At 38.6% G+C, this 18751-nt stretch overlaps 1 protein-coding gene across 4 annotated transcripts in view; it reads right to left on the bottom strand.

The window, feature by feature from the left end:
- MLLT6 (MLLT6, PHD finger containing) overlaps positions 1-18751 on the bottom strand; it is a 132410-nt gene that overhangs the window by 37728 nt on the left and 75931 nt on the right. The gene's annotated exons all lie outside the window — the stretch shown is intronic.

Here is an 18751-nt window from a genome sequence, read left to right as displayed (position 1 = left end):
TCCTCCCTCCCTGAAACTGGTCTCTGAAAGATAATGGGGTTCTCTCCTGTACCTCATACAGTATCTTCAAGCAAAACTTCTAAATTATTTTATTCCTATAAAGTTAATGCAATTAATGTTTTATTTTTAATATTTTGTGTCCATATTCCCATGTCCTTGTGAGACATTTTATTTCTTTTAAGCAAAAATTCAAACAGTCAAGCTTTCCTCTCCCTATTTTATTTTTGATCTGCTGCTCACTCATCCATGTAGTGTAAAATGTAAAATTAATGTAAAATTATATGATAAAAAATTGCCAGGGAAAATCATGAGCTGGATTTTACTGTTCCAGAGGTTATAACCAATACAAACCATGTAAATATTGTTTTTACTATTCTTTCAGGATTATTTCAGTAGTTCCTATTCAAGTTTCCTAACTGAATAAGGGTTATACTTAACAACCTTTTTCCAGATCATTTTAGCCCCACACATTTTGTGATGTACAACTGGGAGAAACTTAGTTATCAGGTGATTTAAAGATGTCTTGTAGCCCTCCAAGCAAACAAAAATGTTTGGAAAAACCCAAAGAAGCTTTAAAAGAAGTAGAAACTGAAGCAATGAATGATAGTAAGATAGAAGATGGAAGACCAGTGGTGAAGCCAAAAATACACCTTAGGTGCTCTGCAATAGATATTGCAATTATACATTAGAATGAGAGATAATCCTTTACTTGGGTGATATCATTTTGAGGAGACAATCTCCTTCTGCTCTCTACACAGTACACAAATTGTGTACAACCATATTATTAGTTGAATAAAAACCTACTGCATTTACTCTGTTATGTCAATCAACCAGTTCTGTGCAACATGCATTCCAGATGAGTATATGAAAATCAGGATATGAAAATCCTGAGGTTCTATAATTTCTCCAGGAATATAACTCTGGATGAATACAGATAGTCCTTGACTTACAACCATTTGTTTAATGACTGTTCACGGTTACAGTGACCCTGAAAAAAGTAACCTATGACTAGTTCTTATGTCACTTATGACAATTGTTGCATCTCCCAAAGTCACCTGATTAAATTTCAGGTGCTTGGTGACTTGGCATGTATTTACAGCAGCATCCTGGGGTCTTGGGATTGTCATGTGCAACCTTCCTAGGGAGCTTCTGTCAATCAAAGTCAATGGGGAAACCCAGATTGCTTAACAACCACAATTCATTTAGTACTGATTTGTTTAACAACCATGGCAAAAATGATTGTAAAATGACTCACTTAACAAGTGTTTTGCTTAGTAAATCGAGAACCACCTGTAATCAACTGAGTTGATTTATAAATTCAGTTGGATTTGTAACAATCTTTTTTCCAGTTTTCTCATCTCCTAAACAATGCAGAGGCCAATAGGATGGAAAGAAATGCAAGGATGGGACAAGGATGATAATTTCTTAAAGAAGTGCAAATTGGAAAAAAAAACCCACCATCCATACATCAAAATGATTCAAAATACTGACCTCATTAACTACTCCCTTTCAGACAGAAACACTAAGGAGGATTTCCTCCTTATCAGTACCTCTGTGTTAATGTACATTAGAAACTATTCACAATACATGCAAAGTTATAGGAATGCAGAGAGGCACATGTAGGGGGTGGAAATAACTCAGAAACCACATCAAAGACCTTTTAAAGTCCATAATGCCAAAAAATGATTGAAATAACAGTAATGTATTAATGCTGGGCCAAAATGTGATTCCAAAATCAACCTTTAATGGAAAATTCATTAAATTTTCAAACAGCCAACAGTTAAAGAGAAAGACCCAGATGTTTTCAGAGATTACTGGTGAGAAGCTCAGACTTTTCAATTAAGGTTCAAATATAGCAATCAATTTAGGAAGCAAACTGTTTACCATTCTTCTCAGGGGTGTCACTTTTACATGGCTTGACTGACAATTGCAATTGCCTGTAAATTTCATCATTTAAATTAAATGAGAAGCCTTAGTTTTCCAACCTGCTTTGCTGTTACAAGGTCTTTTCCTGCCATGAATCTCACTGCCGAACTCACAATCTCATTGGCTCAAAGTGGGTGCTCTAAATGGGGTGTTTGTGTGTGTGGAGAGTCTGTGGCCCTTCAGATGCTATTAAATTACCATTCCCAGCAGTGCAGCAAGCACAATCAATAGTGAGGATGGTAATAAATTCTGGAGGACTAGACATTTCCCCTTCTCTTCTATTTAAATCTTTTTCAGTTCAATTAATTATTTTGTGCTTATGGCAAACACTTTTCATTTAGGCATGATTAAGCTTCTTTCTTCATCCTTTCTGATGGCTTCTTCCTTTTGCTGTCAGATCCCCTCCTACCCCAATAACTGTAGCATTTGCCAACAATATTATACTACTGTCACTGCCTCTAGCTTAAACTATTGTGACATAGATTTAATTCCACCAGCCTGTTCCACCTGCCAGTTCCAGACAGTTTCCCAACCATTTGGGTTTGGGCCAATCTAGATATATGATAGCAACTGGAATAACTTCAGTGGGGCAAAAGACAGAGAGTACTAGTACAGCTGTGGTGACGCAATGGTTAGAATGCATTATTGCAGGCTAATTCTGCTGACTGCCAGCTGCCAGCAGTTTGGCAGTTTGAATCTCACCAGGCTCAAAGTTGACTTAACCTTCCATCCTTCCAAGATCAATAAAATGAGGACCCAGATTGTTGGGGAAAATATGCTGACTCTGAAAACTGCTTAGAGAGGGCTGCAAAGCACTATGAAGCAGTATATAATAGGTCTAAGTGCTATTTCTATTGCTTTGTTTTTTTGCTTCAACCCTTTGGAAACGTAACTGCTCTCCCTCTGGCCTTTTGGAACTCTTCATCATCATCTCTCTGAGTTGCAAGATCTGCAAAATTCACAGAATAAATAAATATACCCTTAAGAGTATGAATACAGATGTAAAAACATCAAACACACAGTCAATAAATATTAACCAGCATAAGCTATCACTTGAGGGAAAATTATACCCTGAATCAGTCTCTTCTCAATACTCCTGCATATCCTGTCCTGCGAGCCAAGAGGATCTACTTTTATGAAATGAGTTGCTATAAGGAGTGACTCAAACTGGAGAAAGTAAGAGTAGGGAGGGGAGAGTGCACAAAAGCCACTGAAGGCAGAACTGTGCACCATGGGTAAAGATTAGGTCTGCTGAGAGAAGGAGGAGGAAGAGGGAACAATGAACAATCTAAATCAGATAAGACATCTCATTCAAACAGAGATGCAATGGAACAACTTATGTAGGCAAGAATTAGCAAAAAAAGAATGAAAAGCCTAGAGAGACAGAGCTTCAGAAGATTTGTCCATATTTCTGGAATAAAACTTCTTCATCCTCTACCCCGTCCCCCAGGCAATGTGGGATTCTATATAGGGAGAATGTAACAAAGACACATTTGAACGGGAAATTCTACACCAAAACCCAGATGATAACAAAGTACAGGATCTAGTTAAAAAAAAATCTGTTGTGTGTCTAGGTTCTCCTGTTTCAAGACATGTATGTACTGTACAGTAAGCATACCGGAGATGACCGAATATATCTCTGAGTAAGCCTAGCCACAATGACTCCTGTGCATCCATAATTTCAAAACATGATGTAGGTACGATACTGGAAACTGTAGCCAGTGCAAAGTTTTGCAGTTCACTTCCTAAAATAATTTATTGCACCTATTCACTACCAAGCTAAATACAATTTTATCTTAGGGATGATCAGATCTCTGGTAGCTGCCAGAACTGAAAGTAATTTTTTTTGTCCCGAAGTTCTGTTTAACCACTTTTATTTAAGGTGAAAATGGTCACAGTACAAAAATTCTAGCAAGTAAACTATTTCCAGTTTAAAACTTACATATAACTATGTGTACATCAGGGCAGACACTTTCTGAGTCTTTCTTTACAATGCATTGGAGAAGAGACATATATAGTATCTGTTCTCTGATAAAACTTTAATATTTATTGAATTGTTTACACAGTAAATAAGCCTTAAAGGCTTAAGAATTGATTCCTATATCAAGTCCTACAAACTTTGTATCCAAGTGGTTTTTTCTCCCCTTGCAGTATTAACCAGCCTGTCTATTAAAAAACAAACTTCTTGAGAGTGCCACATTTGCTGGAGATTCATTATAAGCCCATTTTTGATACAGTGCCCAGTTATGAAATTATCTCATTTTTAGTTATATTTGGTGTCACATCTTACAAGTTTTTATCGCCATGAGTATTTTCCCAGGCTTTCAGTTAAAATTGTAGTGCTATGTTTAGTATCATGCTATTGGAACTTTGGTTACTCTGTATTACATTATGAGTTTTTAACTTACTTTAAGATATTCATTTCAAATATTTATATATCTCTCTCTACCAAGTCCTCGGTGGCTTAGAACATAAATAAATCATGGAAAAAATAATAAAGCAGAAGCAAAACACAGTAACAATAAAAATGTTTAAATATAACATTTTAAGCTTTAACTTGATAAAAAGAGGAACAAGACTAAACACTGAATATCCTCTTAAAAACTAAAGTCTTTACCAGTTTCAATAACAAAAGAGTTGTCTGTGTGCTTGACAAAATGGCTTATTATACTGTACACTGGTTTTTTTTCCCTATCCCAGGTTTGAGGTTGTGTTATAAATGATAGTGAGTTATATATTTTATAAATAAAATGAATGAGGTAATTTTTAAGATAGGACCGACTTTTGCTAAGAGAAACAAATATGAAATGGAATCTCCATGTTTAAGGCATGCTAGAAGATGAGGCAGAAGTATATTTCATTTGCATTTTAATGTGAACTTAATTAAGTTATATTTTTCAGGGCAAATTTGATGACATATTTAAAGCAAAGTGTTAAAATGTGCATGTTTGGAGGAAAAGTGTGCAAATGTGTAAACTGATGAAAATAAAATGGAAAAAAACCCTAAATAATATATCTTGCAAAATATATATGTGAGGTAAAGCTCCATTTAAACTAGGTCAAATGCATACAAATAATTCGAACAAGTAACTGTTTTTTTAAAAAAATGACAGATTGATGTGGAAATGGATTGTGGCACATTTAAAATGGAAAACTGAATCAACCAAAATTTCATTTTATAACTATACAAATTAAAGAGTCAAGTGATAGAGCTGGCAGTTGATTTAGAAGAAGGCATGAATCCAAAAGGGTGACAGAGCAATTGGGAGAAGATTTCTAATAATCCGAGATGTAGGAAATTGCTTTAACTAGGTATGTTGTAATTCTACCCCTCCCCCTCCACAAAGCTTTTATTATTTTGGAGTTCCACTGTGCGGACAAAGATGGTAATGGTGCCAAATAGATAACATTTTAAAAAAATCTTTTGGCACTTGCTTGGTTAAAGTTTATTTATTAAATTTTTATGCCACCCACCTTTCCTACAAGGGGACTCTGCTTTAAACCAGTATTGATTTCAGAGATCAATAGTTCTGTCCACAAATCAGTGGCTTCTATGATTCAGACTGACGTCTCAGCAAAGTAGGGACCAATCAGAAAATCAAGAATCTCGACCAATCAGAAAGAATATATTTCAATCAGAAAAAATCAGAAATTCAACCAGAAATAATATGTCTCAACCAAACAGCTTGCAAAGGATAATTAAGAGCCTTTGGGGCATTGCAGAGGTTAGAGTGAAAATTTCAGGAGTGGTAGGAGCAGGGCTTTTTATCTCATAGAACGCTCAGAATGGCGTTCCGGCACCTTTTTTTTGCAAAAAAAGCTCCCTCTCTTGGCTTTCGAAAGCCTATTGCAGGGATAGGCAATCTTGGCTCTTTTTTATGACTCGTGGACTTCAACTCCCAGAAATCCTGTGCCAGCCACGCTGAGGGGAAAGAGATGTTTCCAAGCTGAGCCATGCTGGCTCAGGAATTCTGGGAGTTGAAGTCCTTGAGTCATAAAAGAGCCAAGGTTGCCTACCCTGCACTAGAGGAGGACATTAAAATTATTTACAAGGAACTAAACTTTTAGAATCTAAAACAGCTAATTTAAAAAAGCCAACAGGAAAGAACCTCACATTTTTCATCTGCTTCTGTCTTTTGGAAGGTAAAATTAGATAACAAAATAATCTATTTCCTATGTTAACATCTCTGCAATGAAATCAATAAAGGTAACAGGAAAGAAATGAGAAACATTTTTCTCAATGTAATATGTCTAATTTAGCTGATGCTAGAAAAAAAAATAGTATCTTTTGTAAATACTCTTGAAAACTATTTTGAATCTATAACCATCTATTACAACTAATCCACTTTAAATTAAACTTCTTAAGAATGAAATATTCTTAATTTGGACTTTACTTTTACTGTTTGGACTGTTGTGTGTTTTGAAAAATAGATTATTTAGAATTAGTTATGTTGCACTTCAGTCTTTAAATAATCAACCTAGTATATACATAACAATATATTATGTTTTCCATGGTGAGCTTAACATCAATAACAACATTTATTAAAAAGGCTAAAATAATTTCTGGTGGTATTATCTGTACATTAAAATTTTGTTTAGTCACAATCTTCCACTTTTCACATTCTAGCCAAGCAGTGGTCATGTATCCTAGCAAAAGATGCTACATATGTGCATAAGCGTAGTCAGTAGCATATGCCTTTTTAAAAATATCAAACATGCAAAGAAACAAAAATAAGTCCAAAATATCTGTATTACATCCAGAAATGCCAACTTTGCAACCAATATTTCTCATCCATAACTATGGCACCCTAAGGATACCTGCATACATGCAAATGCTTCTCTGGGATCAGTAACGCAGCAGGGATTGCTTTTTCCTTCCAGTAACAGATTGCTGGGAAATACCAAACATGGCCTTGAGAATTCCAATGTTTGTTACAAATTTTTCTGGATGTGGTTGGAAAGAGGCCTAGAAATGCAGCACAAATACATCATACTTGCTGAACGTGCACACGCAACTAATTACAATCTTCAATTATAGTTGATATATCTAAAATGAGATGGGCTGTCTCAACTGCAACTTGCAAACCGTTCCGTTTTGCGGCAAAACAATCCAGGACAAGCTAATCAGAAGAGCTTAGAGAACACTCATTAACATAATTATTGGGAAGGAAAGAAACAGAAGGACAGTTTAACATCTTCCAGTTGATGTTATGTAACATCTTCTGGGAGTTGAAGTCCACAAGTCATAAAAGAGCCAATGTTGGCTACGCCTGGCCTATTGGCTTTCGAAAGCCAATAGGAATTGCTGCTGAGCATGCCAAAAGACCTGGCCGGCAAATGTTGCACAGGCAAGTTGTCTGCAGCAAAGGCAGGAACTTTGCACCCCTCCCTGCTGCCCAACTACACCATCTCAACTAGGTAAGTAAGATATTATTTGCAAATAGGATGGCAATAAACAATTTAGGCTGCATTTACATCAGGGCTTTTCAACCTTTTCATAAATTGTACCACTTTTAGAACATGACAATATTCAAGCACCACCAGTGCTTAACAAGGTGTCAAAAACTTGATGACTAAAAAAAAACATGGGGGGGTATTTTGGGTTTCATTGGTTAGATTTATTTATTGTGATAGAAATGGCTAGTTTATAATATTATAGAAAAGCAAAAAGTTGAGGTTCAATGTTAATGCTTCCTTCTACTCCTGTAACAGAGGAAGTCAGAAGTCAGTGCCTTTTTTCCCTTCTCCCTCTCACTTTTCCTTTTCTCTCACCCTTCGCTTGCAAAAGCCCCACCCACTCACACTTTGCTCACAAAAGCCTCCAGTCTCTCTCACTCACTCCTCCATCTCTTTCAAAGGCACCTCATTCAGTCTCTCCCCCACTCACTCTGTCTCTTTCAAAGGCCTCTCGCTCGCTCGCTCACTTACTGCCCTGTCGCTTCCAAACACCATTTGCTCATTCACTCACTCACTTACTGCCCCAACCACTTCCAAATGCTTCCAAACGCCACTTGCTTGCTCACTCACTTACTGCATTTGGAAGCGACAGGGCAGTAAGTGAACAAGTGCCAGTGCCGGAGGCCATCAGCTGTTTGGCGCCAGAGACTACTGCCACGAGGAACACAGCTCTGGGTCGGGGTTCAGAGCAGCTCCAGTGGAGGCTCAGCACGGGCCGCAGTGTGGCAACTGCGGGGAGGGGAATCCTCATGGTGGCTGTGGGGAGGGGAATCCCCGTGGCATGTGGCTCCGAGCCGCAGGGGCAGGGGTGCAAAGGACGGGCGGTGATGCCATAGCAAGACACCGGCATTGCTCCCAGTGACAGCACCTCTGAGTTCCGGCACCTTTTTTTTTTTTTTTTAGAAAAAAAGCATTGGGTAGGAGGAAGAGAAGTTGAAGGAAAACAATAACAAAAACACAGCATTAGATGCCAATGACTAATGTTTGCAGTTTTTTAGTGATACAGATATTAAGATCCTAGGAATGGTGATTGGGAAAGTATCAACATAAGGCTTTGTGAGAAGATTTTTCCTCTCCTTTCTTATGCAGCTGATCAACCTGTTCCACCTCTCTCAGTGGTGAATCATAGCTTCTGTTAGACTAGGGCAGGTCTTTTCAACCAGTGGTATGGGTACCACCTGTGGTACAGTGGCACTTGGCAGGTGGTACGCGACCATCCTAGAAAAGTGGTAGCAGGGGAGGGGAATGAGCTGAACCGGTGGCAGCACCACACAAGCCTGAGTGAGAGATGGCTGGAGCTGCAGGGCTGTCAGGGCTCAGCAGAAGCACCAGGATCAGCGCCAGGCTCCAGCTGGAGCTCGGCACTGATCCTGGCGCTTTTGCTGAGCCCAGAAGAAGCACCAATCAGCTGGAATGTTACAGCATCTCCAGGGTCTTGTGATTTACATTCAGATGCTTGGCAACTGATTCATATTTATGATGGTCACAGTGTCCCAGGGTCATGTGAACTGACTAAAACCTGCTGCAACCATCTAGCAGATGGGGAAAATAAAAAGCAAAACCCCCCACCCCACCGCCAATCCTCAACAGAAATGCTCACAACAATGAAAACCTCGGACAGGAGGAAGAGCACCGCCAGGCGGGCAGGCAGGTGTCCTGCTCGGCTGTGGCTTGGGGAGCACTTTTTCAGTGCCATTGTAACTTCAAACAGTCATTAAGTGAACTGTTGTAAGTTGAGGACTACCTGTACTTCATCACTTTTTTCCTTTTTTTTTTGATCATCAAGTTTTTGACACCTTGCTAGGCGACTGATGGTACTCTGATGTTTCCATATCCTAAAAGTGGTACAATGGGTGAAAAGGTTGAAAAGCCCTGGACTACGGCTTACACCTTTCCTATAGAGAAACCGTGGTTATTTGAAAAGGAGAGCTAAAAAAGGGGCTGCAGGACCTGAGCCTATCTGCTTTCACAATTAAGGAACAGGAAAAAAGAAAAAAGAAATGTCATCATGGAAGTATTTGTTAAAAAATAAACAAACAAACTCTAGAGAAACTTTGTCACAGCAGGAACAGATGGAGTCCAGAATAGAAAAAGAGCCAGAACAGACCATCCCTGATTTTAGGTGGTTTATTTCTGAAATCTTAGATCCAATCTTTGAAAAAGTCAAAAGTCTTTGTAGAATCCTAAAAAAAGTCTTTGTATTAATCCAGAGGGACTAATCATGTCATTACAGAGAAGCCATGGACCACAGAAGATATCATATATTCATATTTTTGTCTGCTTAATCCTTCTCTTGGCGGTCTTTAAGATGTTCCCTCCCTCAAGAAAGATTTTTTGTTTTATTTTGGGGTTGTTGTTTTTTTGTATTTCTTTTTTTTCCTTTTTTTTGTTTCTCTAATCCCAAATTGCTGATATTGCTTTCAAGTGTGTTGAAAGCTACATTTTAGTTACATTTCTACAATTAACCAAATTTTGCAATGAAATGATTTTTATTTTTTTGGTCAAATTTTCAACTACACTAAGCCAGCCAGCCAGCCAACCAGACAGCCAGCCATGACCTAATCCAGGATGTGCATCCATGTCTCCTCTCCTCCCTGTAGTTTTGTTTCTTCATGCAGCAAGCATTCTGTGCCACTGATCATGTTCATGTCTCATTAGGTTACCCTTGGAAACTTTTCCTCTTTTGGGTTTCCCTTCCCCCCTCCCCAAAGTATTTTTAATTCTTACCAATCCTTTAAGTTCCCTCTTGTATACAGCTACATAAAGGCTCCGTTAGCAGTAGCGGAATTTCTTTTTATGATCCCTAAAAGGAAGATGACAATAATGTCCTGCCAGAACTGAAAACCCCACATGCAAACTTGGCAAGGAAGGGCTCATTGTCATTTAACCTTTTTTTCCTATGATTTGAAATTCCTATCTCCTATTAAGAGTTATGATGTAATTGACTTATTTCTTGTTGATTAAGAAGGTCTTCTATCCAGAATCTTCATCTGAGCATACAAAGGATGTTAGATACACCCTTCTCTGTTCTTTCCCTATGGAAACTGGAGTTGTAGCACCTATTTCCCACTAATCACTCCTAGTAATGGATTGATCTCACTCCAACAAGAGTGAAAATGTAATTTGGGGCTTTAGTGTGGTCAACCCCTCTTCGTGTTTCAAGTTTGTAATGAAGAAACAGGTACATGACAATAATTATATAAAAATAATTTGGTTATGAAGAATCCAAAAGCTGAAATAAAATCCAGTATCAAACCAGCATCAGCCTCAGCAATTCACATTCTATGATATGCTGATTCAGATTATTGAAACTTTATAGATTAAATTATGTTTTTTAATCCATTAGTTTTTAAACTCAGCAGTGAATTCTACAACTTCACAGTACAGCATGTGAAAGATATCACTGCTAGACTCTAGCCTATATAGCCTGTCAGGTGATGATATTTTGAGAAACAGCATGAAGGTGGACTAGGAAAAAACCCTCTGCATTTTCTCCATATTCTTCATAATTTTCTAAATCTTCTTGCCTAATCTGTCAGATATCAGAATAAACAAACTCCAAATACTTTATCTTCTCTCACAGGTGATGCAGCAACCCTTTGATCATTTACTGTAGAATATTAGGGCTGGAAAGGATCTTAACCAATACGGTATATGCTCCTTCCTTCCTTCCTTCCTTCCTTCCTTCCTTCCTTCCTTCCTTCCTTCCTTCCTTCCTTCCTTCCTCCACCATTTTCAGAACTTTTTCATTATAGAGAAACCATGGATCACAGAAAATATTATGTATTTATATTTTTTTGTCTACCTAATCTTTCTCAGTGTGTGTGTGTGTCTTGTGTTAGTGCTGGTCGTATCACTTACTGGTAAATATAGTATATTTACTATAGTTTACCCAGTCAAATCAACCCAAAAGATATTTAACTCTATTGGACCCCAAGAGCTACATACTTGCCGCCATCTTTTCTTCAACACTGAATTCAGCAACACAAAGGCTGAATGCATAGATACCAATCCAGGTTCATTTAGGATTTCCTCTGATTCTCAGAAATTGACAAACAAAACTACAAACAGAATCTCTTTAGGCATAAACATTCCTTGTACTATAGAATCATCACTGATTTTTAAGTATATTGGCATGTCTTAAAACTTCTGTGCATATATTAGCCTTCAAGATGTTGCTTTTTGCCATGACAGGATGCTTGAGGAGAACATTATGACACCACATTATTATTATGCTTACTGAGACAAAATACAGAATTATTGCCAAGCACAACAATAAACTTGCAGAATGCTGTTCACTTGATTTTCAACTAGCACAAAGCACAGAGAATGAACACTTTTCAGCTTTCATGGAATACAATTTACTCACTAGCCTTGATGAAAAGACTTAAGGTAGAAAATTGAAATTTGCATTGATCATGACTTAACATTAAGCAGCATCCACCAGTAAGTTTAAGTGACAGTAAATAAACTTCTTGCACAACTCCTACTTATGTCAATAAACCTTACACAGAACTGATGGAAGATTGTCAATACATAGCTATATTAGCAACCTGCTAATACAGTTGCCCCATCTCTTAGAAGAACCTTCCCCTCCTTTATAGCAATTGACATCTGATGGGCTATGTTTTTAATAGAAAGCAGGGGATGAAATGGAGCAGCCAAGTTTAAATGTTCATTAAGTTCTTGAGAGTAACGTACTTAGAGTGTGATGAGAAAGCTCCCTGATCCAAATGACTCCATAGGTTATAAAAGAAGTAGCCTAACTGAATAAATATTAGTCAGGGGAATATTAAAAAGGGGAAGGAATGAGGAGTGAAATGGATAAGGAAAAACTCCAGATAACTGTAACATAAAATTGCTACATTTTTCTTTTATAAAGAAAAAAAGACATAACAAACCAACAAACATCATTATTGTGTAATAATCCTTTAACAATTTTGATGCATGCAGACCACTTCAAATCTGAGTTTTGTTTCCAGGTATCTTTCTAGTTCCTTTTCCAGTTTACTGGAGAACTGATAAATCATCTTGATTCACTTTAGAAGCTGAAGATGGCACAAGTGGTAACTGTTTTTGATTTCTTCTGTATAGCATTTCTTTATCATAAAGGTAAAGGTAAAGGTTCCCCCGCACATGCATGCTAGTCGTTTCCAACTCTAGGGGTCGGTGCTCATCTCCGTTTCAAAGCCAAAGAGCCAGCACTTGTCCGAGGACGTCTCCGTGGTCATGTGGCTGGCATGACTAGACGCCAAAGGCGCACGGAGCGCTGTTACCTTCCCACCGTAGCGGTCCCTATTTTTCTACTTGCATTTTTACGTGCTTTCGAACTGCTAGGTTGGCAGAAGCTGGGACGAGTAACAGGCACTCACTCTGTTACGCGGCACTCGGGATTCAACCCGCCAAACTGCCGACCTTCTGATCGACAAGCTCAGCGTCCTAACCCACTGAGCATCACCTCAAAAGAATATGGAGGAACTCACTATGTTACTATTGCTTTGCTACCTTAATATAATATCATCTTATTGCTTTATATACAGTGGTAATAAAACCCTCATCTCCCAATCATAAGAGATTATTTTTTGCAATACATTTAAAACTTTAAATTATCTAATCGTTTGCCCCACATTACTGTTGGTATTTATATTTTCTGTTTAAGCGCACAGCAGAGGAAAAACTCTCTAAAAGGCTGACCTATAACTTAATCGAACTAAACAATATTGTGTTTAATAGTTTTCACTCTATTCTCCAGAAATCAATTAGGCCGGAGATATACTTGACATGTAGTGAAAAGTCTGTACTCAGAAAATAAACTTTGAATTCTTCACAATTAAACTGAAATCCATTTTCTGCGACAGTATCCATGGAATAGAGTATTTGGTAAAAAGTGCCTTCTTTATTTATCTTAAGCAAATTTTATAGAAATTGAAAATGGAAAAAATTAAAACCCACAATCAATTTAGCAAAAATAAAAAGGGGAGAGGGATATATGTTTATGTATACACACACATGTATATAAACATGCTTGTGTGCGCGCACAAACACACAAACACATACATACCGAGAGAGACAAAGTTTCTAAATATACATTTGAAAAGATGCTTCTTTAATATCACAAAATGTCATGAAAAGAACACATTGAGTCATTTTTTTATTAGTAGAATTCATTTGACTTTTCAAAACCAGATAATCCATTGGGAAGAATTATTTTTGGCATTCCTCCATGCAGAATTTTTTCAACTGTGCAATGCTTGAGGGATTTCCTGCAAGCTCAGCCTTGCAAAATCTAAATCACCCCACAGTACCCCAACCAAGCTTTAACTTAGCTATTTCAGACCCCTCCATTTCTTTCTTTTTCTTTCTTTCTATCTTTTTTTCCAAACCAAAGCTTGGTGGATTTACTGGAAAGCTTAGGGTCATTATGTTGCAAAGTCCACTTCTGGTTTAATCTTCTGACAGATGGTCTCACATTATCCTCAAGCCCCCTCCAGTACAATGAAGAATTTAGAGAAGATTCTATCATTGTGCTGCCTAATGTAGCAAAACAGTTCCAAAACATAACATTTCCACCATTTTCCAACACAGAATGGATATTAATTGGCTATTTGATTTTATACACTTCTGTTTGTCATGGCCGTGAGGCCCAAGAGGCCACTGTGGTTGCATTTGGTTGTGGTCACCCTTTAGCACCACCCAGAGAGCTCAAGTAGCTTAAGAAATGCTAGAGACATGGGCAACTATTGCCCGTGATATGTGTTCTCTGGTTCCCTAGAAGGTCTGCATGAAACAATGCCAGAAGCAATCACCTGAATAAGTGCTGTGTATTGTATTAAGCAATAGCTTAACAGATGACAGCTAGAAGGGGCTGTACATAACTGCTGCAAGGCGTGGCTCAGCTTTCGGCGGGAAAGCCTGGTTAAATTGATTGGCTGTCAGCTCAGCAGCCAGAGTATATAAAGGGCACAGGCAGCCCATTCTGTAGCTGGTTCTTCTCTACAAATAAAGAGCTGAATTCACTGCCTGGCGTCGTCTTGTGTGTGTTAACCCACCACACTTCAATAACTGAATTGGATATCTAGTTACAAGGCCACTGCTGTACCCCCGTAGACGTTGTGTATATAATTATGTGTATTGTGTGCATATGTTTACTTCTCTTCTATCATGTTATCATATGCTAAATAAATAATGATTGGTTGGATCCATCTGAATTTCTTTTATGAAAACACAATAGCCCAAATAGTCCAACATAGGAAGACCTAAGATATATTTATCTAAAGTAGCATGGAGCAGGGCTTTTCAACCAGTGGTACGGGTACCACCTGTGGTACATTGGCACCTAGCAGGTGGTATGCGACCATCCTAGAAAAGTGGTAGTGGGGGAGGGGAATGAGCTGAACTGGTGTTAGCACCACAGAAGTCTGAGCAAGAGATGGCTGGAGCTGCAGAGCTGTCAGGGCTCAGCGGAAGAGCCAGGATCAGCGCCAGCCTCCAGCTGGAGCTCAGCACTGATCCTGGTGCTTCTGCTGAGCCCAGAAGAAGCACCAATCAGCTGGAATGTTGCAGCATCTCCAGGGTCTTGTGATTTACATTCAGATGCTTGGCAACTGATTCATATTTATGGCAGTCACAGTGTCCCAGGGTCATATGAACTGACTAAAACCTTCTGCAACCACCAAGCAAATGGGGGGGAGTAAAAACCAAACACCCCCTACCGTACCCCCCGCTGCCAATCCTCAACAGAAATGCTCACAACAATGAAAACTTCGGACAGGAGGATGAGCGCCACCGGGCGGGTAGGCAGGTGTCCTGCTCGGCTGTGGCTTGGGGGGCACTTTTTTCAGTGCCATTGTAACTTCGAACAGTCACTAAGCGAACTGTTGTAAGTGGAGGACTACCTGTACTTCATCACTTTTTTCCTTTTTTTTGGTCATCAAGTTTTTGACACCTTGCTAGGCGACTACTGGTACTCGGATGTTGCCATATCCTAAAAGTGGTACAATGGGTAAAAAAGTTGAAAAGCCCTGGCATGGAGGCTGTAAGTCTCAAAGTATAATGGACAGCTGGGCTGTGAGAATAATTTTGAGGAGCAGGAGAAGAGCTATAACTAAGGCAACAGTCAAAGATGGAATGGAATTTGAGAAAGTGTCTCATACCTGACCTCCCTTAGCTCCCTTTATGATAAAGGCAGACGGAATAAATCAGGAAATAATCTGAACAGAGATTATTCTGTTCAATCTGTTCAAATTTCCCAAAAGTAGTTAAAGATGTGTGACACCATTTCATCCAAACTATATTTGAAGTCCTCTGAGAAGCATTTTGATAAAAATACATGCCTTCTCTAACTGTTCCAAAAGCTCAAAACTGAAGAAGCCAGTGATTCCTATAATAGGTTAACAGTATGGAGGAGAGGCATACTTCTTAACATAGTGGATTATATTATAGATGTAGGGAACCATACTTCTTAACAAAAAAGACAGTTAAATCCTTCTTATAAATTTGTATCCTTTTTATTTTAAAAAATGGCCAACTCTAGATTTCATTTCTGGGCAGAGGTATAGGAATTTGGACTTCAGGAATAAAATTGATTGTATAGTCATAAAACCAAGGGATGACAAAGTTCTTTGCATCCCAAAGGTGCATAGAATCTGCATGAGAATCTCCATAGAAATCTTTGCAATATAAGCATCCTGTCTGAATATTTAGTGGGTAAAGTAGGAGATTTATTTGCTGAACAGTAATGAGTAGTGTGGGATCTGAGGCCCTGTAGTTGTGAGTCTTAAATCATAGGAAATCAAAGGAAATGTTATCTCAGTCTCAATCTATATGAAAGTTGAGCATCTACAACAAGTGTAAGATAATTGGAAAATGCAGTGGGAAAGCCAAGAAAATTCAAAGTGTCCTGATTACTGATGATAAATTGTTGTAGTTCCATCTTTTCAGCCCTTAGCATAAATATTGGCCATCAATAATTTCACCCCAAAAGCAGGGTTGACTGACTGAATGGGTGGAACATTTGTGTGTCATAAATGATCTAATGAAATTGCTTACAATTCCAGAATCCATTACAACCTGCAGTTGTAATTCAGGACCAATCTGGCTATGTAGGATAAGAGTAATGACAAAATGATTTCTAATGTCACTTGTCTAGGTTCATTTTTGGTTGTGTCTGTCTCTGAGTCTGAAAGGCTGGAATTGCATTAATTCAGGTCAGATTGGAGTATTTAAGATACCTGCTTGCAAAATGCCTACTTCCCTTAAAAATACAGTATAACACTCTTTTATGCATTGAAAAGGAAGGGTTTAGCAAAACACTCATATACAAAGTAGTCAGGTTCTCCACAGTATAGGCATCTGCATCTGCATGAGAAGATAGTGGATTCTCAGATGTACAAAAGAAGGAGGGGAGGGGAAGAGAATGGAAAGAAAGAAAATAATGGTGCATTTTACTCAGACTGTGTCACAAGTCTTAAAATTGTTCATTGATGGCCAAGCAAATGTGAATGAATACTACAATAATCTTTGGAATGTCTTCACAAATACATTTATTCTGAATTTCATTTGAAAATCACTCTTGAACTGATCAGTTAAGTCTCTTCCATTCCAGACCACACTAACAGTTGAAGCTCAGCAGTGTAGTCTCACACCAAATGCTAACTTTATTCAAAGACAAGAGATTTCATGATTGACTAGACCTTTAAAATTAGCTTTCAGGAATGTGACCAAATAAGAGCAATTGTCTATATCTAGGCTGTTCTGAATCAGAAGAGGGAGGAATTGCTCATTCTACCTCAGTCATTACAGTAATGATACAGTTGCAAGAAAAAGTATGTGAACCCTTTGGGATTACGTGGAGTTTTGCATGAATTGGCCATAAAACGCGCTCTAAACGTCATGTAAGTCACAACAATAGAAAAACACTGCTTAAAATAATACTACACAAAGATTAGCTGTTGTCATGTTTTAATTGAACATAACATGTAAACATTCACAGTGCAGGGTGGAAAAGGTATATGAATCCCTAGCCTAATGACTTCTCCAAGAGCTAATTGGAGCCAGGAGTGAGCCAACCTTGACTCCAATCAGTGTGATATTGGACGTGTTGCTGACAGCTGTCCTGCCCTTTAAAAACACACATCTGTTTGGGGTTTACTGGTCTCAAGAAGCACTGTCTGACGTGAACCATGCCTCGCAGAAAAGAGCTCTCAGAAGACCAAGATCAAGAATTGTTGACTTGCATGAAGCTGGAAATGGTTACAAAAGTATCTCCAAAAGCCTTGATGTTCATGTGTCCACGGTAAGACAGACTGTCTACAAATGGAGAAAGTTTAGCACTGTTGCTACTCTCCCTAGGCGTGGTCGTCTTGTAAAAATGACTGCAAGAGCACAGCGCATAATGCTTAATGAGGTAAAGAAGAAGCCTAGAGTGTCAGCTAAAGACCTACAGAAATCTCTGGCACATGCTAACATTTTTGTTGACACATCTACAATAAGGAAAACATTAAACAAGAATGGACTACATGGGAGGACACCACGGAGGAAGCCATTGCTGTCCAAAAAAAATATTGCAGCACGTTTGAAGTTTGCAAAAGAGCACCTTGATGTTCCACAGCACTACTGGCAAAATATACTGTGGACAAATGAAACCAAAATTGAGTTGTTTGGGAAAAACACACAACACTATGTGTGGAGAAAAAAACGCACAGCACACCAACATCAAAACCTCATCCCCACTGTCAAACATGGTGGAGGGAGCATCATGGTTTGGGGCTGCTTTGCTGCCTTCAGGGCCTGGACGGATTGTTGTCATTGATAGGAAAATGAATTCCAGAGTTTATCAGGACATTTTGCAGGAAAACATACGACCATCTGTCCGCCAACTGAAGCTCTGCAGAGGATGGGTGATGCAACAGGACAATGACCCAAAGCATACAAGTAATTCAACAAAACAATGGCTTCAACAGAACAGAATACGCCTTCTGGAGTGGCCCAGTCAGAGTCCTGACCTCAACCCGATTGAAATGCTGTGGCATGACCTTAAGAGAGCGATTCACACCAGACATCCCAAGAATATTGCTACACTGAAAGAGTTTTGTGAAGAGGAGTGCTCCAAAATTACTCCAGATCGTTGTGCAGGTCTGATCTGCAACTACAGGAAACGTTTGGTTGAGGTTATTGCTGCCAAAGGAGGGTCAACCAGTTATTAAGTCCAAAGGTTCACATACTTTTTCCACCCTGCACTGTGAATGTTTCCATCTTATGTTCAATTAAAACATGACAACAGCTAATGTTTGTGTAGTATTATTTTAAGCAGTGTTTTTCTATTGTTGTGACTTACATGACGTTTAGAGCGCGTTTTATGGCCAATTCA

Source organism: Vipera berus (assembly GCF_964194415.1).
Source record: "Vipera berus genome assembly, chromosome: Z".
In the NCBI taxonomy this organism is placed as follows: domain Eukaryota; kingdom Metazoa; phylum Chordata; class Lepidosauria; order Squamata; family Viperidae; genus Vipera; species Vipera berus.
Note: the sequence above shows the minus strand (reverse complement) of the source record. Positions and strands in the feature narration are given on the sequence as shown.